This window comes from Protopterus annectens, chromosome 1.part2 (genome assembly GCF_019279795.1).
Source record: "Protopterus annectens isolate FY-2018-M chromosome 1.part2, PAN1.0, whole genome shotgun sequence".
Taxonomy (NCBI): Eukaryota; Metazoa; Chordata; order Ceratodontiformes; family Protopteridae; genus Protopterus; species Protopterus annectens.
The window spans coordinates 433,489,946-433,514,709 of record NC_056727.1 but is presented as its reverse complement, the minus strand read 5'-3'; positions in this window follow the sequence as shown (position 1 = coordinate 433,514,709).

Sequence of the window (24,764 nt, the reverse complement as noted above, 5' to 3'; positions counted from 1 at the left end):
GTACAGATCCCCGATGGCACTTTCTGCCGAAGCAGAAATCACCGAACATACATAACCGAAAGTGCTGTTCACCGAAGCAGCACTTTCAGATATGTAAGCCAGTTGTGCCAGTCGCACTATGGTGTGGTTAAGGGAGAATTACCTTTTCCCCACTGTAGTGTGACCTCAGAGTGAGAATATAAAAGTAGGGGGGATGTGGGGGGTGCAGGGGGGGGTCTGCATAAAAGAAGATTTAGTGTGTTTTTTTTTTTGAATGGACTTTAATGAAAGCGCTTTTTCGGTGAAAGCGCATTCGTTAAAGTGCATTTGGGTATTGTGGATTCGGACTATTGAACTTTCGTTCAATAGTCCTAGATCTATACACACACACACGCACATACATATAAATATATATATATATATATATATACACATACACACACACACACACACACACACACACACACACACACACACACACACACACACACATATCTGTATCACTCTCTCTCTCTTGCTCTCTCTCTGTCTCTCTCTCTCTCTCTCTATATATATATATATATATATATAAAATAAAGGATTATATGAAAAGATAGAAAATGTGGAAAAGGCCTAAATATAGTTGCAAGTAAGACTGCTGGAACAACTTCATGTCAATCAGGATCTGATGCAGGAATGGTTAAGGACAGGTGAATTTAAAACAAAAGAAAAAAGGTTAATATTGGTGGTCCAGGATAGTGGACTACATACACATTAGTTTACAAAGTCCATTGAACATATGGGAGAAACAGATAAATGCAGGTTCTGTAAAACAGAACTGGAAACATTCACACATCTCATGCTGGGTGTGATACACTAATGCCAGGGGCCTTGTATACTGAAAGGCATAATAATGTAGCAAGACTGTTGCATTAGGTCTTGTGCAAACATTGCGATATTAAAGCAGTTGAGAGGCATTGGAAACATGAACCACAAAATGTTATTGCAAATGATGAAGTTTATATCACATGGGATCTCCCATTATCAACAGTTCAAAAAAAAAAAAAACAACAGATGTAAGAAAAACAAATACAGTAGTCCATCCCTTAATTTATATGATACTTTTAACTCCAAACATAATCAGTCTCTGAAATTTTCTTATGTTGATAACAGGTTCAAAATCCAAACTAGGATTGATAGAATATTAGTCTTTAATGATTTAAAGCTAAAACTTTCATTTTTTTTCTATAATTCCTTGCCCAATTACCGATCATGATTGTCTCAAACTTAAAATTCAGCTAGATTTTACTAAATTAATTTATATACCTACAATCCCTGCGTATATCACCAAAATTAAAGATTTCAAACCTTAATTATTAGCGGAATTAAAATACTGTCAAAAAGTAAACATTAGTTCTAATACTAATGTAATAATGATATGGGATGCTTTAAAGGCCTTTATTTATGATAGAACTGTCACCTGGTACAAGAATAAATTAAAGGAATAGGAATCTGAGATGCAAAGCCTGCAAATCCAAATTTCTACTCTTAAATCAAAATCAACACACTTATCACCAGTTGATAAAAAAAGAATTAGATAAACTGAATAAAAAGTACCCAAATATTTTGATGCATAGAACAAATTTAGCTCTATAAAATAGTCCTTTTGCAAAGATGTAATTAAATTTATATGTACTAACTTCAAAGCATATGCATAATTTGGCAGTTAGAGCCAAGATTCACTCTAAAGCAAATATCATAAAAATAATACCTCAGTCTTACAATAAGGCAGTAGCTGATATAGGAGATACATTAGATGCTTTCAGGTTTCATTATACTAATCATTATAATTCTGATAATGTATGTTGTAATAACCTAGATGAGGAGTTGGCTACAATAAAATTAGAGAGAACCCTTGATGAACTTAGAGCAAACTTGGAAAAACAAATAACTCTAAATGAAATAAAAGATAAAACTAAATGTTTTAAATCTAATAAGGCCTTGGTGCAGATGGTATTATAACAGAAATGTGCAATCTATTCCCCACAGCTACTATTTCTCTTCTTCATAAAGCTTTAACAGTAGTACAATCTGAAAACCTGATACTACCATCCTGGAAGTATTCCTTAATCACCCCCATTCTCAAAACTAATAAAGAACCACAATTCTGTAAATCTTGCAGGCTGACTTCCCGATTAAATAATGGTTATAAACACATTATCTCCATACTTGTTGCTAGAGTGAAGGTCCCACTTATGAAAATGATAAGTAATGATCAAACAGGTTTTATACATAAAAGACACGCACATTATAATATTAAAAGAATACTAATACTTATTGAATGTCTAAACAGAGAAGATGAAGAAGCCCTTTTATTCAGCTTACACACAGAAAAAGCTTTCAACTCTATCAATTGGGACTATATTTTTGGAATATTAAACACATTAGCATTTCCACCATCATTTATTTTTGTGATAAAAGCTGTTTACAAAGATAATCTTGTTTATGTTAAACTAGGCCCTTTTATGTCTGAGTCCATACCAATAACTAAAGGAACTAAGCAAAGCTTCCCAATGTCTCCCATCCTATTAGCTCTAGGTATAGAAGATTTTGCCTCTTAAATAAGAAATAATCAAAAGAACAAGGGTATTAATGTTTATAACAATTATAACTCCAAAATAATGCTTTTTACAGATGATGTTTTACTCACCCTATCCAACATAAATTGCAAGAATTGAACTTGGTTATAAATCATTTCCAAGAAATTTCAGGACTTGCCAAAAATTTATTGGAGAACATGTACATTTATTAAATTACTTAGGCATAATCCTAAACAATACTACTGAAGCTACAAGAGAAACCAATTATAAAAACATGGTTTCTTTAGTAAATAACCACATAAGTAAGCGGAATAACATATTGTTCCCTTTTGAAGATAGGTTGCAACTATTAAAAATAGTCCTTTTGCCAAAGATTCTCTACGTAGTATTAGCCCTTGGCACACCTCATGGAAATAAATTTACCAGAGATTTAAATAGAATTTTATTAAACTTTTTATGGTTCCCTTAAAGAACAGAATAGTTTATATCCATCACATTAGATCTTGGGATAAATGTGGCATAAAATTCCCAGATATAGAAACTTACATAAGAGCCTCGCTGCTTAAAGACATCATAAGCTGGGTCGACCCAAATTATACTTCTAAATGTAAGTCTTTAAACTTATCTCTCTTTTTAAATAAAAATACACTATTATCAAAAGTGTTTATTAGTGAATCTTCTAATAAACTTTGGTAGTTTATTTGCCACTCCATACGATACAATGTCACAAAACCTACAAAGTCTAACATCATAAACAACACCTTTAATAACTTCAGAAAGATAATAAACTCCAATGCAGATATTACCCCGGATTTACTAATCTGCCATATAAGACTAGATTAGTCTTGCACAGATGTGCCAGTGTAAGATTATGACAGCAGCGCGCCATGCATATTAATGAGGATGCGCTGCCCCAACTCTAAAGCTTACATGGATCATGGACAAGTTTAGGGGGCGTGTCGGACTGCCGAGCAGTCCAAATATCCATGCCCCTGCAAAAAAGAAATGTCGCAACTTCACATTTAAATAAGCGAGTCCGCTCATATGTTTACAATGTAACACTACACTCCCCATATGTTCAGCAACTAACAGAATAAAAAATAACATTTTTTTTTTTATCTTTCGATATAGCTGCGTGTAGTTGCGTGGGTTTGCCCATTGCTTAGCTACAGTTACAGCAGCTTAGACACCAGAAGAGGATAACAAGAAAAATATATGCAAATTAAGCAACATAGCAATAGCATAGTGGTTGGAGCTTTCACACAAAAAGGAGGCATTCCCGGTTCGAGTCCCGCTACTGCACATTTCATTTTCTGTGGGAAATCTTTATACAAAGATATTTCCTGACATTTTTTTATGTATAAGTTTGTAAAAAGCATTGAAATGTTAAATTTAGTAGTGCATGAATTATATATATATGAAGGTGAAATTTTTATGCATGAGTACCTTATTTTAAGCAATATAAAGCACTGCTAACTGCATATTACCAGTATTGAGCATATTTAAATACATTTGTGTGTAGCTGCGCAATGCTAAGGAGGAGTAACACAGGTACACCGCACATTACTGCTGATTACCTTCATGCAACTTCGCACTAACTAGCGCAACATTGGGCAACGTTGAGCAAAGTCGGTCAAAGTCAGGTAAACACGCTCACACCTGCTTTACTGTTCCTTAACCAGTCAGTTCTGCCCAGCAGGAAAATAAAAAGCATTGACAGGGCTTGAACTCAGGATACTGTGCATTACAGTCACAGTACTTAACCACTAAGCCATGATAGCATTTCACAAGCATGCACTTTCAACAGAGACATATCTATCAAAGGGATTTTAAACATTTCCAACATCAGCTAAGCAGGTGTGCCCACAGCTGAGCTGTTTCAAAACTGGCCAATCACAAATAAGTGTGGGAAATGAGGCATATTTAATCTCCACAGGCGGGAATACTTGCTATAACTGGTTGTAGCTTCCTTCTGCAGTCAGCATGGCTGGTGTAGGTGAGGACACTCAGTTTAGAGTGCAACACTGGGGCATCCAGGAGTCCAAAATTATAGTTTGGCTCCTCATCCACAAACATGAGCAAAGACTCCTGCAGGACCAGTACCAGGGTACCCAATATAAAATGGAGGCCTGGAACAGTCTTGCCCATGATCTCACCAGTGCCACTGGTGTTCCTTTGACTGGTGAGCAGGTTAGGCACCATTATTCTGACCTGAAGCGGCGTAGGGGGGATGAACTGGACTGGTGGATCCAGGTATTCTGTATGATGCCTAATGCTCCAGTTCTGAGTAAGTAGCCATTGTATTAAGTAGTTAAGAATTGCCATGCTTGTCTATACTATGGATAGGTATGTCTCAGTATCACTTCATTTACTTCACAGCTGCAGGTGAGCGGGCTATGAATCTGCAAGCCCATGAAGATAGGCTGCAAAGGCTGTGCCATGAGGCAGGTTAGTAATTATTCTGCATGTACTGTTATATAAAATAAATGAGAGAGCCTTCAAAAAGTGTTTAACCCAATAAATACATGTGTAATAATCCTTTAATAAATGTATAATTCCTGGAGTGCATCTGTGTCATTTTCTTTGAATTGTTGTTGTACTGTTGCATTCTACAAATAGTAGTGTTGTATTAAGCAGTGTCAACCCACACTTGGCTAGGTCCATATAACTTGGATGAAGGGAGTGCCAGTAGCTTTTATGCATATTTATAGCTCTCAACTGTTGGTTCATGCCCAGCATGTACAGGTTAATCTGGCACATGAGTAGCTTGGTATTGTGTTCCCCAGAAATGTCAGTGTGCTGCCAGAAATGTACAGAGCTGTTAACATATAGCTGATACTTTCACCTGAACATATCTAGATAATTATATGAAAGTAGAGCTGTCAGTGTACCATCTTAGCAGTAGTGTGTGTGAGCAATTCTCTAAATATGTTGCAGTAACATCTGCATCTTGGACATTTTGTATGTAAGATACAGCTCATGTATATAATAATCTAGCAAAATCCAATTGCACAATATAAGGACATTGGGTAGTGTAATAATACATGTAAGGGACATATAACTGCAGTTAATGGGAATGTAGTAAAAACTAGAAGGATATATAAGTTGTTAATTGAGCTATCTTTTTCCACCCTACTGTATGTGCATAAAAATGCTATTCCACACCTCAATCAGGATGTCTAATCTCAAAACATTTGTTGGGACATATGTCCTATTGGTTTATAAATATTTGCATTTATTTCTATGCATGTGCCCTGTTAAAATACCACAATATTGGTGGCCTGTTGCCATCATTTCAACCTGCATGCTGTTGTAATGTCCACTATTGTTCAATATATGCATGTGTTATGCTTGCTTTTCAACTATTGAAAATCTGGTGTGTTGCGTTAATTGGAATACTTCTGCATGCTGTTATAACTAATTGGGAATGCTGTGGACTGTTACTAACCCATATCTTTATTAAACTCTCCAAAACATAGTTCATATGGAAAGGCCAGTCCCAGCGGACCCACCTGTCCCACCACAGCTGGCCATGGCACCTGGCACCAGCAGATTTGGTGCCCAGCCTGGGACCTCCTCCTCCATTGGCCCTGTGCCACCTTTGGGTGGAAGCACTGCAGAGGATGAGGCTCAGCCCCCCGTGCAAGCGTGAGTGGAGAGGCACCTATCACCCTTCATACAGTCTGGGCTGTGGTGTGTAGAGAGGTTGAACGTTCTGTTGCAGAACCTCTATGCCACCTTGAGGCCTGAGTGGTGCAACTCACGAGTCAGCCTGCCCCTCCTACACAGCCCGCAGCACAGCCACCTTCTGGGCCATGAAGGTTCAGTGGTGAATGCTCATGGGGGGGACCTTAGTCCAACTGTTTCCATCTGGGGGCTCATGGGCTTGCGATTTCCAAACATCCCTCCCCGTCAAAAGTGTTCACCCACCACATGTGTCATATACCGCCCTGTATGCATCTTGTTTGTCTTGTCTGTTTACCTCCCCAACCTACCTCCCCAAATATACCTACTTCCCCTACCCCACATTCCACTCTCACCTGAAAAACAAAGGGCAATCTGTTCCCAAAAAAAAAAAAAAAATTACGCCCCATACATAGCTGCCCATTTTGCACACATGCCCACTGGACACATGAAATGTTGTTTAATTGGCATTCCAACAAACTTTGTTGTTCTCATCCCTCTCTCAGGGGTTGAAATGTTCATATCTACCTCCAAATTTATTGCATATGCACAGCTGTTGCTGTTGAAGAAATGGGCAGCTATGGACCTTCCCTACACCCATCCTGCACATCCCGAGCTATTTTCCATATTGTCTTTCCCTCTTTGTGCCCCTTTTTCACTACTTTCCTATCTCCCCATTTTTCTTTTCTTTCAAAGAAATTAGCGCAGGGGTCAGCGGGAGTAAGCACTATTAAGCAGTAGTGAGCGGGTTTGTGCGGGTTTGCGATTGTTTGCACTTGGCTAAGCAATACGAGGCATTGCACAAACCCACGCAAACCCACTCATTTGCACTTGGCTAAGCAATGTGCGGCATTGCGCAAACCCATGCAAACCCGCTCACAACTGCTTAAAAGTGCCTTAGTCACTCTGTATGTGAGGGCCCTTGTTCTGCTCAGGAACAAAATAAAACACCCCTGTAAGTCTTGAACCCCAGACACTACACAACATGAAGTACCACTAAGCCACAGTAGATATACAGTACGTTGGTGCTTAAATAATTATGTCATGCATCAGAATGAGTGAATGTAAAGGAAAATTAGGAATACCACACCACACAACTTGTTCTGTGGATGTTGACCAACAGTCGTTGTGGGATTACATTACATGACTGTGATAAGAGAAGCAGCCATTCTAGCAGGAAATAATGTTACACCATCACCTTACAACCCCACACAGTATCACAGCAGGACAAACCCTGGCATATCTGTTTAGGGCAGAGCAGAGGCAGAAACACAGAGGCATATCAGCCTTTCTGCTGTTACACACTGTGCAAATAGCTTTGGAAGGAGTTTTGGAAACATACCCTTATGTAGGAATAAAACACTGAAATACAAATGGATGTAGCCATGTACTGGTAGCAAGCAACTGTAAGAATGCCATTGCTCTATTGGTGAAAATTCATGTGTGGTGCACACACAAAAAATAACAGGCTATTCTCTGGCTATCATTTGGATAGGTCCACAGTTGGGAGTTACACATACAGACTACATTCCTAGATAAAGTAACATACACAGCAACCTTGTAAGTCCAGCAAGATAAAATGCACACCATACTACTTACTCTCTCTGTACTTCTGCAACCCTACCCAAATGTAGAATATACCTGTGTGTGCAGGGTCTACCAAGGATGAAGGTAAGCATACTCACAGTACTGACATGGGTCCAGTTTTTCTGAGCAGCTTGTGCTAATGTCAACACTAAAAAAACACAAACTGTTTAGAACTGTGTAAATGAATATTCCCAGTATAGCAGTTCACAAACAATTCTTGTAACAAAGGAATACATCTCTATAACTAGCTTTGTATGGCAGTTAATTGTAACAGTTGAAAAGAAAGTACATCTTTCCATGTATCTTGGGGTAGCATTTTGAGGGGTGAGTACATTTTTACACTGACAAGTGGGTACTGGAAGCAGCAACATTAGGTCTGAGTACAAAACACAAATATCTGGCTACACCCCTGGCTTCTGATATAAGAACTATTCCAACCTTCTGTCTTAAACAATGATGTCCACACCAAACAAGGATTATCTCCATCTTGGAAAGCTGAAAGGGCCACGCCTACATGAGTCAGGAATTTATAGTACTGGGTTGCTATGACAGTGGTCACTTCAATTACTACACAGCAGGCTGCATGCAGTTAGCAAATGGTGGGCACTAATTGGTGCAGAGACCATCACATGTTCATGTGCAGTTCCTACAAAAGCAGGCTGCAATCTATGCCAACAAACTCAATCACTCTATTGCAGAGACTGACAGAGAGAGAGAGAGAGAGAGAGAGAGAGAGAGAGAGAGAGAGAGAAAAGGAAAAAAAAAATATTACCAAATTATAAAAAGGAAAGGTATGTGACACATATGTATTTACTGGCGTGTAGTAGATGTTATTGAAGAATAATCTACATGATGTGAAACATTCATATGTGGCAGCAGTACTTCTTTCTGAACAGATGTTCTGCTTAACTACTGCTATGGACAATACTGTGTCTACCTGTGGGCAGTGGGGCATACCTGTGAAATGTGTAGCTCAGCATTAAATGTAAAAGATCTGAACCATGTTATCTGTGTTCTGTACTGTAGTGTGACCAATGGCTGTTGGGGGGATTAGCGCTGACATTAAATAAACATGAGTGTGACAGAACAACACATGCATGGTAGTCATATTAAAGTGTAGCTTAGCACTGGCAAGTGCTGTAGCAGTCTAGTATGCTTATCTAGCATCTGTTGCCATATATACCCCCCTAATGTTAGTCTGTGTTCATATGTGACACCCGTTTGTGTTGCAGCAAGGCCCAACAGTTCAGCTGTGAGGTCCAGGGACTTACAACAGTGTGGACCATGTGTGTGTATGCCACACACATACAGAGAAATATATATGTGTCATATATATTCACATCTGTATATGTGCATAGAGCAGGGGACATATTGCAATTGTTTGCGAAGGGGGGATATATATGTTTGTGAAGGTTAGTATGCGCATATTTGTATGTTTGTTTTATTGTGTGACAAACAAGACAGCATACAGTGCTGGTATATGACATGTGGTGGTTAAACACTGTGGGTGATTCATTCAGTTTGCAATGTTGAAGCCAGTAAAGCCTGCTAAAGCTACCTGGGCTGTGAACACCTTCAATGCATTTATCCCAAGACTGTGCAATGTTATTACATTACTGTACACCTTACATTCTTTGTATAATTGATATTCTCACTATGAAAGGTGAATTGTATATGTGCCTATATATATATATATATATATATATATATATATATATATATATATGTATATGTAGACAAATGGATGTGTATTTGTATATATATACACACACACACACACACACACACACATATATATATATATATATATATATATATATATATATATATATATATATATATACTCATACACACCTACATCTACGTGTTGCAATAGATTCTCTGTACTGTTGACTGACTGTGATGGTCAATATGTTTGTGAATACGTCAAAGATATGTATCTGTGGGATAGCGTACTAGGAAACTGTTTATTTTATGGTATTCTGTGTCCTTGCTTTGATCCTAGCAAAAGCTGTGTATTCTGTTGCTAGGCAGAACTAATGCTATTGCATACAGTGTGATTAAGTCCCTTGGTTTAACTAGGGGGTGTCATTGGAGGCTAAAGCACTACATCTATGATTATTGATTGGTACCGATCTTGAAAGCAAATCCTATGTGTACTGTAGTACTAATTGAAGCTCTGGGCCTGTACAGCAAAGTATGGTGTATGTCCACATTGCTTGCATCTACTGTTTTGTGTAGTCCCTGTATTCATCACAGATTACATTTCTCAAGATTAAGGTTGTGAAGTACTGACACACAGTACTGTATAGTACACACTGAAAGTTTATATGGGTTGTCATACCTTTGTGTCCTGTAATTATGTCTGACATGTGTGTGGGTAGGTCTGTAACATGTCCTTTGACATATGTGTGGTAATACTTATAACTGTGTATCTAGCAACATTCATAGTGTACTACAGCAGTATGTGACCTATATTCCCAATTGTGCACATATTTTGGCCACGAGTTTGGCATTAACAAGTTGCGTGGTATAATATTAATACATTTACTGGACCTTACACTGATTGTGATGGATGATATATTTCTTTACACATGAGCTTGATGTATATCTGCTGTGGTTAGGTGGTGCATCATGTTACATACAGCGTGCCAGGTACTCTTTTATAGTCTTACATAGTGATTTTACTTTGTTGCTGTGCAGAACATGCTTCATTGGATAGACAGTGAGCAAGGCACTTTCAAGCAGTTGTGGGGCGAGCAGTGATAAGTGGCAATTACAGTGTTTCACTCTCGGTTAGCTTATAGGTTGCTAAACTTTCATAAGATGTGCTTACCCTTCTGAAAACCCACTTGAAACTGCTGAAATGTGCCTTATTCTGTCGGTAGCCCCTGACCTTTGTTTTGGCTAGTAACAAAATAAAAAGCATTTACTAGGAAAAAAACACAACCATTCACATCACAGCATACATGATTTGCCACTAAGCCATCTCAGATATACATATCATTTATGTATTCACAAACATAACATCCAGTACAATCATACAACACTACAGAAAATGTACCCCAACATGTAGATGTATGTGTGTGAGTAATTATTGTAATCTGTGCTCAGGTACAACATATTGTATTATGTATGTAAGTATATATATATATATATATATATATATATATATATAGCAGTTCAGTGATATCTGTACTATATAATATTAAATCTGCCATATGACTTGCTCAGACATATTTTTGTATTTATGTCTTCCAGGGATCATGGCCCACCACAGGAACCCAACCTATAGTAGGGCTGAAGATGATATCATTACTAGCATTATGATTCAGCACTACCATTTACTCTTTTCACAAACCAGCCAGGACCAGCAGGAGTGTACTGCAATGTGGCAAGATCTTGTCCACAGGTTCAATGAGGTAGGCCTGCATAACCGCACATATGAGCAGGTACGCCACCACTGCAGAGATTTTCTCTAACATGTCCGTCAGCATGCTGCTGCTGTGCATATGGAACAGCTTGCAACAGGGGGTGGTGTTAGCATCCATCCCCCCTCACCAGAGTGGAGGAGCTGCTCATGAGCCTGGTGGCACCTGCCCAACAACAACAGCAGCAGACATACACCATTATGGAGGTTGGAGCCACCCAGCAAGCACACATGGAGCATGTAGGTAACATAGCAAATGTGTAAACTACTGTTATCTATTTGGTAGATCATGCATATGTGAGATGTGGAGTGTGTTGTTCAAAGATGTGGAGCCTGTTGTTGTGCAATACTGATCATTTGGAACATAATCTATAGCCCTGTGAATGTAAAATGTTGTTGTACTGTAAGATTGCAAACACACAGTAGCAATGCCACAGTTGTGGCCACTGACAAATTGTCTCATCTCTATGTAAGTACCTCTGGGGTGACATCAAGGCAGCAGACAGATGCTGGTGAGTGTGTTCTACATTTATTATTGGAAATAAAAAGTGCATGTCATAATTAAGGTGTAGGCCGTGTGCACATGTAACACACCTACCCATAATGCATGCTGTGCATGTTTGGTGAAAGAGCACGCACATCTCACTAATGTGATTAGCAGCCTCAAACACATGCAATACCCAGACCATCTCAAACAAATGTGGCTAGACTGTAGTGACCATTGGATAGGCACAGTTGATACTCAACATCCTACACATCTATGTCATACACAGAGCATTTTAACATGCAACACATAAAGGATTCCCAAACCCTCTGTAAAGACACACTCCAGTATCCAAAATTTCATCCACACATTACACAGAATATACCTGAGGGGTAGAGGCCTATCCTGGGGCATTTAAACACTCTGCAACACACTACACATTCATGTCAGGGAATGCTCCTTATTGGCCTCCTTACAAAATCACGTAACAACTGGTTGTGAAATGATGAATTTAGCTAAGGTAGTACAGTTCCAGCACAGCATGATTTGTGCTGGTTTGTGAAATATCTGTAGCCTTGAGTGACCACCTGATGCCTCATGATGATGGCCTATGGTACTATACCCCATCCAGTTATTGTAACCACAGTACTACACATAGCTGTCATTGCTACACACCATAATGATGTGTGTGTGCACACATATGCACCTCTAAACAGTATGCATACCAATCACCATTTGCACAACTAACACATATATGTCTTGTGATGCTATTGAGTGGATAGGTCATATGACACATATTGGATATGTGTAGTGTTTAAATATGCAGTCGTGTTTTAGCATGCCATGTCATGGATGAGACTGGCATGTCCACAATATGATCTGCACTCACCATAAGTACCGTACATTGGGTATGTGGCCGAATGGTATTCTATCAGTTATCCATGCACCACTGATAATGTTGTGTGAATACTCATCATGCATGTGTTAAAAATGTGTCCACAATTAACACATTTCCACAGTTATTTGCTAAAGACACAGAGGCTGTAATCAGCACTGGATACCTATCTGATGCACAGATACACATCCAGCAATGGTATGTACACCTGTGAGTTATGGTGCACATTACATCACAGGGTTATGAATACCTGCACAGCAATTTTGTGTCCATGTATGCATTGTGTTCCAGGGGGAGTGCCATCACCTAATAACAAAACACATGCATCAAAGCCATGTATACTGTTAGTAACAAGGATTGACTACACTTACTCTGCATGTTGTTGAGAAACACATGTCCTGCATGCTGACAGGTGTGATATGACTGTTTTGCTTGTGATACTGTACTCCACCATCATCTGCTATTGTGTATGTTCTGTGATTGCTGGTGTCATGTGTGTCTGCTTTCGGGAGGAATGTAGTTTTGTGTGTGCATGTGTGCGTGTGGTCTGAAGCCATGTTCAGGTCTTAAAGTGTGTTTCCTGTTTTCCTCTCACAGGTGGTGAGGTGGGGCTGGTTCAGTACAGCAGGGAGCCTGATGTCACTGAGACAGACAGTGATCATGAGGATAGGTGTGTTGAGGCACAGGGAGGTTTGTCAGGGTCTGTTGCTGGTCCACCAGTTGACAGTACACAAGTCTCCACCCCATCCATGCACACAGTCATACTGCCTGTACATCCAACCCCACCATTGCCCTTAGCTGAGGGACAGTGTATGGTTGGCACTGGCCAGGACAGTGTGGTGTCTATGGCACATGTATCAGGACACAGCAGCCATAGCCAGATGTCTGGAATGGTACCACATAGGCAGATGCTCAGGAGTTCTCGTCAGAGCACTGCTGGTCATCATGCCCTTGGCAGACGTGCCACACTTCTTTCTACCACATGCATGTTCCAGGCTGTCATGGAGGCACAGACATGAATGGAGTGGTACACCAGACAGGGGCTAAGGGCACAAAGGGCTCATTACACCTCTGTAAATGACAATATCCATGACCTAGCAGGTGCCATACGTAACTACACTGAGGTCATTGATAGACGTTGGGGTGAGACATTGGATGTCCTCCACAATGTCATGTCCATGTGTCAGGACAGTGCGGGATGGTTGAGACGTCGATGTGGACGTATGCCAGCAACATCACCAGCTGGAGGTCGCCGTGGACATCCAGCAAGTCACAGTTGCTCCTGTAGTACCAGTACCAGCCCCAGCAATGTTGGGGGGGCTGTCCATAGATCATCCTAGCAGACCACATGCATGTGGCTCTGGCCAGTCCCAGCAGGGACCTGGATCCAGTGGACATTTGTCAACCTCTGAGGATAGTACCCAATCTGGATTAGTACCTGATACTGTCTCTAGCACCTCTGCCAGGCACAGGTTCCGTATCCGTGGCCAGAGATGGTGATCTGTAAAGCCTGCCAGATACAGTCTGTAGCTGTCTCACAAACCCCCGTATATGGCAGTCACATGGTGGAACTGTGTGCCTGCAGACACACACACATAAACCAGAAACCTAGGGCAAATGCATACCCGCACACGTGACATCAACATTGGCCCATAACAGTACTCATGGCCCTCACACACACACTCACACATGCATGTTGATTGTATGGCTCAGTGTAGGCCTCTGGCAAACCAACAACACACCCTGTGCATATGATGAAACCTGTGCCATCTCCTGTTATCTGTAACATTGATGCAGAAACAGGCTAACATGTTGTTAATGCACAGGGTGACTTTAACAAAGTATAGCAATGGTTGGATGTGTAGCATGTTGTCAGCAGTAAAGTGTAATGATATCCTTGAAGGTGTAGCTGAGCAGGCATGATGCATTAAAGCTGTAATTAGCACTGTTGTATTGTTTTCACCAGTGTTTATTCCAATTGTGTTTTGTTTGCCCATGTGCCACTTGGCTGATATGTGTAGTTCTGTCAGCATGCATTATACAGTGGACAGTAAGTGTGGGTGTGTGCAACACAGGTTTGCAGATGTCCATTTGTGAACATGGTGGAGGTGCACTGTCTGCATGTACATGCATATTGGACACATGGGCAAGGTGACATGCTCTGTATTAGCCAGTGTTAACACTCCATAGTTTCTATTGGTGGCCAGTATGCATTGTACTACACACATTTTGGAACTTGAGTACGCATGTGTGTGTATGACACGGGTTGACACTGTGCTGTGGGTGATGCTGTTGTTACTATCTGTCATTGATTTGCATTACTAAGGTTAACACTGTCCCAGCTGCATAATCCTTTAGTAATGCACACTGTTCACCTACAGGGTTGCATGGACCGTGCTATCACAAACACAAGAAATACTCACTTATACAGTAAAAGTGCATTAGTCTCATGGACCCCTGCCATAAACTAAATATATAATAGAAGGTGTGAAGTTGTACCAAAAAAGAGTTACATACCAAGAAGGGATAACCTCTCTGGTCAGTATCATTGGGAAAATACAAGCCCTCATTAATCATACAAGGCAAGCTTCAAAATACAAATTGGCAAGGATTCCAAAGACACACTAAAGCTTTCTTTACTGTTATTTATAATCTAGAGGGGAAATCTCAGATCGGGTCAGAGATAATGTAAATGGTTACAAAGTACACTTATCTGAATGACATTACCCATATCTTGTCAGACAGTTTGAATTCAGATTTCACCACCCTGTCGTTACACAAGGGCCACATTTCCAGTCCTGAAGAATGTAAAACCTGATGATTCACAGACACTCTAGTTAAAACATCTCTTTACCAAAGTCCAAACCACAATAGCAATGGTACTGGACAGTGTCCCTGGCTGTGTCATACACAAGCTGCCATATGAAGTCACCACTCACCCAAACACTCTGTTCAAATGCAGCCTCTATACAGGTTACATACTTGTGGAATGATGCGCAGTAATGGTGTTCACAGTCCACAAGGGTTGAGCTACAACTTCTTCTTCTTCTCCTTTCAGATGCTCCCATTAGGGGTTGCCACAGTAGATTATCTGTTTCCATATCTTCCTGCCCTCTGCATCTTGCACTGTCACACCATCCACCTGCATGTCCTCTCTCACCACATCCATAAACCTCATCTTAGGCATTCCTCTTTTCCTGTTACCCGGCAGCTTCATCCTTAGCATCTTTTTCAAAATATACTCTGCATCCCTCCTCAGCACATGTACAAACTCACGTAATCCTGCCTATCTGGCTTGGTCTACTAACCTTCAAACCTGGACTGACCCTCTAATATTCTTATTCATAATCCTGTCCATCCTCATCACACCCAGTGCAAATGTTAACATAAATTGATTAAGGGTAGAGCTACAACAGATCCTGGAATCTCTAACCCTATAAGCCAGACAAATGTTATCTGGAAGGCTATAGAGCACAGCATTATGGAACTCATTAACAGAGACATTATGAACCTGCAAACACTACACCATACCCACTTAGGTTCTCTAAAGGCCAGATCATGGCTCCTACACCTAGTAGACTTCAAGCCAATTAACAAAGCTATAGGTGAGGGAGGGGAGGTCCACACAGCCAAGCTATAGCTCACCCAGCAATTCATACCTATTCCACATTCTGGTATTATACATAACCTCAACAGACTGACCATAAACGACTGTTAGATGATGGATTGACAACTGACGCACAGATGTAGGACACACAGTAACATTTGCAGCCTCCATGTACAATTCTTTGCCAGAAACAAATGGTATTCACCTGCACTCAGTCCTGGGACCACTCCTGTTTGGCATATAGTTTTCTTAGGTACAGGCAAACACAGTAGGGATATGTCTGCCCATGTTTGATGAAAATGCATACTGTGGGCTATACATTATTCTCCAGATGGCACACACATCCTCCTAAAGGATATCATAGAGACAGATATCTGGTGTCAAAATCATGATGTAAAGCTATAAGCCAAAGAAAGCATAGTTATCCACTTTTAGAAAACAAATTATCCCCAGAGTACCACATAGGTAGTAGCCCCCAAAATGTGGAACAGGTACTAATGTATACATAGAGTTATGTGTTTAGTCATCTCTCCTTTGATAATCACATTACCAAAGGGTTTTGGAAAGCCCTCTGTGGAGGGTTTGCATGCAGATCAACAGAGGTTGTTGCACACCTGTAATGATTAGTCATCTTTGCCAGACTGTGCTTGCTTTGGAACAGGATTCAAATATACCTCAAGCATAAACCCTCACTCACATTCTTCAATAGAAACCATGGTGAAATGGTTTGATGAAGTGGATGTAAAACAGAAGACATAGCCCAGGGATCACTGCAGTGGCTAAGCTTGTCACAAGCATACAGAAGTAACCTAAGGTCTGGAAAGTGCCAGCACACTCTGGCAAGGCTAACAGATGCTTCATGGAGAAAGCATAGTAACCACCTATGAAAAAATTGAGGTCACATGTATGTATATGGCTTTGCCCCACAGCTACTGTACATGTGTTATGCATATACAGTTGTCATTGTGATATGTAATACACTAAAAAAATCAAAACCTTCTCCACATTGACCAATGGTGTCACACACACTCACACACCTGGACACAACTGGAACACACACACAGTTAGTAAAAGTGCGAGATTCAAACTCCTACCTAACTACATTATGATAATGCAGCAGTACGCATTCACACGACGCGCTATACACATTACTGGGATTTCACCTTCCCACAGGTGTATTTGTAGGATGTGACATCATCAGACTTGACAAAGATGAGTATATCAATTTTAAGGGGTGTAAGTAGTCTCCAAAAAGGTTGCTTTCTCCCCAGGGAGAAACAGACACACAGTTGGCAAGTGCGGGATTCAAACACCTACCTAATTACATTATGCTACTACAGCAATATGCATTTACACAACACATTATACACATTGGGGTATCATCTTCCCACAGGTATATTTGTAGGATGGTGACATCATCAGACTTGACAAAGATGAGTATATCACTTTTAAGGGGTGTGAATAGTCTCCAAAAAGGTTGCTCTTTTTCCAGGGAGATACAGACACACACACAGTTGGCAAGTGCGGGATTCAAGTCCCTACCTAACTACATTATGATACTACAGCAATACGCATTTACACGATGCGCTCTATACAACACTGGGGTTTCATTTTCCCACAGGTATATTTGTAGGATGGTGACATCATCAGACTTGACAAAGATGAGTATATCACTTTTAAGCGGTGTGAGTAGTCTCCAAAAAGGTTGCTCTCTCCCCAGGAAGAGACAGACACACACACACACACAGTTGCCAAGTGCAGGATTCAAACCCCTACCTAACTACATTATGGTACCATAGTAGTATGCATTTACATGACACGCTAGAGACTCCCCATACTCTAGAATAGACTGCCCATACATGTCAAGCAGAGCGCCTCATTGGCCCTCTTCAAAAGGAACCTTGATGATTGGATGGGAGATAGGAAATTCATCCCGAGGATCATGTCAGTCACCCTGCTAGACAGGGGTCCAGAGAAGTAAATATTGTGGGAAGAAATATCCAGGGAAAGGTTATGGCTAGGCTTGCATAGGCCCTAGGGCCAATAGCCTAGTACCAACCTATGAACCTATACACATTACTGGGATTTCACCTTCCCACAGGTGTATTTGTAGTCTGGTGACATCATCAGACTTGACAAAGATAAGTATATCACTTCTAAGGGGTGTGAGTAGTCTCCAAAAAGTTTGCTCTCTCCCCGGAGAGAGACAGACACACACAGTTGACAAGTGCCAAATTCAAATCCCTATCTAATTACATTATGATACTACAGCAATACGCTTTTACACAATGTGCTATACACATTACAAGGATTCACCTTCCCATAGGTGTATTTGTAGGATGGTGACATTATCAGACTTGACAAAGATGAGTATATCACTTTTAAGTGGTGTGAGTAGTCTCCAAAAAGGTTGCTTTCTCCCCGGGGAGAGACACACACATACACACAGTTGGCAAATATGGGATTTAAACCCCTACCTAACTACATTATGATACTATAGCAGTTCACATTTACATGACACGCTATACACATTACTGGGATTTCATCTTCTCACAGGTGTATTTGTAGGATGATGACATCATCAGATGACAAAGATGAGTATATCACTTTTAAGGGGTGTGAGTAGTCTCCAAAAAGGTTGCTCTCCCCCCAGGGAGAGACAGACACATACGTACACAGTTGGGAAGTGCGGGGTTCTTAATCCAAACTAAGTACTTATTTACATTTCAGCAAGCAATATGGTGTTACAGGATGCAATACAGTCATTACTCGCTGACTGTTTGCCCAAAGGTTTTTTCACATTTGCTAACCTCAGCAGGCTTATCATTCTAGGTGTATTGTGAGTGTATTGTATGCATAGGCCACAACCATATCATATATGGGTTGATTCACCATATGCTGGCACACACAGGGTCAAACTGGAGGCTAACCTCTGTCAACCAAGTACTGGAAAATACAGTCAAGAGGAGTAGGGTCATAGAAGCACAACACCAACAGTCTCACATAGACCTACAATATAAGCACCAGCAAAACACACACATAAATACACATTAACATACTCGGAGAATACAAATATTAATCTGAAAAAGAGAAAGTGTCCTCCTAAGCAGACAAGCAAGCAACATGCACCTCCAAGCACATGCCAGAAAACACATAATACACCAAAGCAGTGTTCCTCACAACAGGCCCTAAGGCAAAACAACATACCCAACACACTAGTAATAGATGACTCCATAGTCAGGCACACAGATGTTCCACTCACTAGGCTGGACAAGGGGAAGGTTACTATCAGTTGTCTGTCAGGTGCTATGATCCCCCACATAACACAAGCACTTACATCACTCCAGAACAAGTACATATATGACGTGGTCTTTGTACATGTCAGTGTGAATTATCTGAGACATACCTCCCAGGACAACATGACAAGAGATATATAGTAGCTCTATGATCATGTAGCCGAGACTGGTATGACACTGACCTTCAGTAGCATCTTACCTTCACCTACATGATACTGCAATATAACATAAATATGATAAACTTCAAGAATTGGCTGAGTTTCTGGTGTCATTCAAAGGGGATCCAGTCTCTGTCTGCCTGGGATGACATGATAGACAAGCCTCGTTGCATCGCTAGAGATGGTTTGCACCTGTTACCCCTATGCTTCTGAATACTGGCCAAGGCTCTTGCTGTCCCCATATTACCTTTTTTAGGCAAGGCACAAAGGACAAACCAACCCCCGTAATCAACACAAATAACCACAAAGTGAGCTAAATGCTACTCAGTGCCAGACGTCCCAGCCTCCAAATGAACACACTCAAGGCACTCCTCAGTATGGAGAATATTGATATCTGTGCAGTAGCAGAAACCTAGTTCAAGGCTCCAGAGAGCACACCAGCACTACCAGGATACTACTTATTCCATAAATTCCAGCATCAGAAACTGGATCATAACACATAGAGCGGTGATGTATCCATATTCACCAAGGATACCTACACCTCTCTCTACATCCTCTCTACAGGATATGTACCCATAGAATGTTGCACAGCAACATTCTTCCACTCCACAGGGGTGGGGCCACAACAGACCCTTGGCATTCCTGCTCTATGAGCCTGACGAGTCTTATCTGCAAGGTAATGGAGCCAATCATAATGGAACTCAACAATAAAGACAATAGGAACCTTCACACAGTTGAGCACACCAAGTTTGGCTTCATCAAAGGCAGATCATGCCTCCTGAACTGGGTGGATATCTTTGAGACAGTTACCCAGGCTACAGATGATTGATAGGAGCTCCACACAGCCTACCTATACCTTGCTAAGGCCTTTGACACCATTCCCCAGTCAGGTATCAAAGGTGAACTCACCAACCTGGGCATAAATCCATACATCACAAGATGGATTGCAAACTGGCTCACAGATAGATTCCACAAATTAAGAGTTGCTGGCTACATGTCAGACTCTAAACTGGTAACAACTGGTGTCCCCCAGGGTTCAGCCCTGGGGTCCCTCCTCTTTGCTATATACTTCTCAGAAGTACATGCCAACACAGCAGGGTTGTGGTTGAGCAAGTTTGCTGGGAACTGTAAAGTGTGTGCCATAACAGATTCCCCAGATGACACAAATATTCTCCAGAAGGGACTCTATGAGACAGATGTGTGGTGTCAGAATCATGACCTCAAGCTCAATGCGAAAGAATGCATAGTAATTTCCTTTGGGAAAAACAAAGTACCCACAAACTACCACATACGTGTAACCCCCTTAAAACTGACGAGGTAATAAGGGATCTGGGGACACAAGTAGATAGTCATCTTTCCTTTGACAACCATGTTGCCAAAGTGGTTAGGAAATCCTATGTGGCCCACCTAATCAACAAAGGGTTTGCATAAAGATGTGGTGGTGGCCCTCTACTCTTAAGTCATCAGACCCATCATTGAGTACAATGCACCATTTTGGATGTACTCGACAAGGCATATCCAGCAGCTGGAGAGACCACAGAGGTACCTCACCAAGAGGATTACTGGCCTCAAACAGTTGTGTTATGCAACACAACTGGAAAAACTAAATCTGTTCTCTGTTGTGCACCGCCTACTCAGAGGCAAACTCTGCCTACCATACAGAGCCATGTCCAACACATAACTGTTGAACATGCTCCATCTAAGGAAAACAAAATTGAATCGCATTACACACTCCAGGGATATGAACCTCATCACAACAATGAATACAACATGCTGGAGGGATGGAGTACCATCCCAGAGACTTGCCTTATTGTGGAACAGAGTCCCAGTGTACATAAGACAGAGCCCCTCACTGACACTCTTTAATAGGAACCTTGATGAGTGGATAGGAAACTGACAATTCATGCCAGGGATCACATCAGCAGCCCCACTAGATAGGGGCTTAGGGTACTAACTATTAGAACTAGGGCTTAGGAGACTAACCAATGGGGTGGTGAAAGCAGCACAACTTGCCTAGGCTAATATATGCCTTCGTGAAGATAATCTATTACATACCTATGAACCATTGTGACAGGTACATGTCTACAGATAGTAAATGTGTACTTCATTGTACAGTCATGCTGTACAGAAGGCACATGCACCACATAATATGTAATGCTTACAAATACTGGTGGCTATTATGTACAGTGGGTGAGATGCGCACCTCATGTCTTTTGTGCCATTGGGATGTGTGCTGGGTGGGACAGTCCTGGATGGCTCCTTGTCATGGTCACCCTCTTACACACATCTCTGCCCATCCATCTTTGGCTTATTATACTCTGTTCTCCCTATATATATATATATATATATATATATATATATATATATATATATATATATATATGGGTCTAGGTTAGAAGATCGACAGCCGATATAACCGACAACGGATTAGCGGGCGCCAGATGATCGACACTCGGAAGACCGACGCTACGGATGAACATGCCGACGCCAGGGATAGTGAGTTGGAAAGAAGGCTGTGTGAGTATGCGGTGGTGACGGACGTTAGGGTGCGAGTAAGGTAAGTGTGGATAGTGACAGTCTGTGGGGATAGGGGTGGGTTAAGTGAGTTAGGGTTAGGGGGTTAGGTAAGTGTCGGTAGTGGTATTTTTGGGTTAGGGGCGGTTAAGTGAGTTAGGGTTAGGGCGGGTTAGGTAAGTGCGTAGTGGTATTTTTGGGTTAGGGCGGATTAAGTGAGTTAGGGTTAGGGCGCAGGTTAGCTGAGTGTGCGATAGTGACGGACCTTAGGGTAAGGGTTTGGGTTAGGGTTGTACATAGTTGTGTGTGTGAGGTTTAGTGTGGGTTTGTGAGGATTTTGGTGTGCTTGTGTTCTGTGTGTGGTTTTTGGATAAGGGGATGTGTTTTGTTAGTTGATTGTTGTTATTGTGGTGTGTGCAGTGTATGGGGTTTTGTGTTTGTGGACCGTCGGTTACTTGTTTGTCGGGCATGTGAGGTGTCGTGTTTATGGTTTGTCGGTAATGTGGTGTCGATGTTTCTATTGTCGGTGAAAGTGGCTGTCGATCTTATGACCTAGAACCATACACACACATATATATATATATATATATATATATATATATATATATATATATATATATGTACATAGGTAGGTAATAGGCTATCTGCCTGAAGGCATTTATTAGTATGGCCAGAGTGTTCAGCTATCACCGCACCTGGGGTTAGTTCCCTATGCCTCTGTGTAGTAGAGCTGATGAAGTGATCCATGGTGTGAAAGTTCAGTTTCACATACACTCATAAAGGGTCCTCTGGAAGAGTGTCAGTGAGGGACTCAGCTTAATGTAGGTTGTGAGCCTGTTCCAAAGCAAGGGAAGTCTGTGAGTTAGTAATGTATCCCTCCAACATGTTCTATTTATTGTTGTGATGATTATATCCCTAGAACATGTGGCACAGTGAGCGTGGGTTTACTTCAGATAGAGCATGTACATCAGTTCTGCATTGGACATGGACCTCTATGTCGGGCAGAGATCGCCAGAGTAGACAGTATCCAAAAGAGTACAGATTGAGTTACTTCAGTCTTGTTGCATGGGGCAACTGTTTGAGGCCAGTAATCCTCTTGTTGATGTACTTCAGTGGTCTTTCCAGCTGCTGAAGGTGCCTAGTCAGATACATTGCAAATGTGTCGTGGTACTCTCTGATGGGTCTGATGACTGATGAGTTGACCTACATGCAAAAGCTTTGGCAATTAGTAGGGACACATAGCATGATTTTTTAACCACTTTGTGAATGTGTTTGTGAAAGTAGAGATGACTAGCCACATGTGTCTACAGATCCCTTATTATTACCTCCATATTTAGGGTGTTGGCACCTATGTGGTATTTTTATGACTGTAGCTCGAGGCCATAATTTTGACACCACATCTGTCTGACTGAGACCCTTTTTATGGATGTCTCTGTTGTCCCAAACATCAGTTATGACAACCTTTTTGCAGTCATCCACAAACTTTGCTAACCATAGCCCTCATGTGTTTGACTGTACTTCTGAAAAGTAAACACCAGACAGGAGGTGTCCCAGGACTGAGCTATGGGGAACAGCAATTGTTACCAGCTTACAGTTCAACAGGGAGACCACAATTCTTACCTTGTGGGATCTATCTGTGCCCCCAGCTGGCAATCCATCAGATGACATACATGTTTATGCACATGTTGTTGATTTTGTGGATACAACGTGTGTGGGATGTCGGAAAAGGACTTTTCAAGGTCTATGTAGGCCATGTGGAGCTCATTTCATTGATGTATGTCCTGGGTAACTGCCTTGAAAACAGTCTAGCAGGTTTAGGGACCATGATCTGCCCCTGACCAAACCAAAATGGGTAGGGTTCAGTGTTTGTAGGCCCCCAATAGCTCTGTTTATGAGTTACATAATGATGGACTCCATGGCCTTGTAGATCAGGCTTACTAGGCTTATAAGACAATAGTTCCCATTGTCTGTTGTGCACCAACACTTGTGGAGTGTGCCAAATGTTGCTGTAACCCATTCAACAGTTTCATATCCAGTACAGAGGGTGAGTCTTAACAGACTGTTCAGGTGCATGGTCTGTTTGTTTTGGAGTTCACATATGACACAGCCAGGGACACTATGTCATCCCATAGACACCATGTTTTTAGGTTTGGATAGAGTTGTTTAACCATTGTATATGTGATTTCTGGGTTTTCATAATCTCCAGGTATGGTAATGGGCCCTTTTGTCAGTGAGAGGGGGGTTAAATATGTATGAACCTGCCTGACAAGATGTTGGCAATGTCAGTCATGTACATGTATTCATTTACACTTTGCAATAACTCAGAACATATATGAGTTTACACTGATATTTATGACATAGCTAAAGAAAGCTTCATGGTTCTCTATGGAATCTTTGGCAATATTTTTGGCAGAGCTTTGCTTGGATAATGTTAGGAGTGCTCATGGTTTCTTGATGATACTGATCGGAGATTTATTGATCTTCTTTGGATTTTAACTTTCTTTGAACAACTTAAGTACTTGTATTACATAGTTTGATTATGACAGGGCTC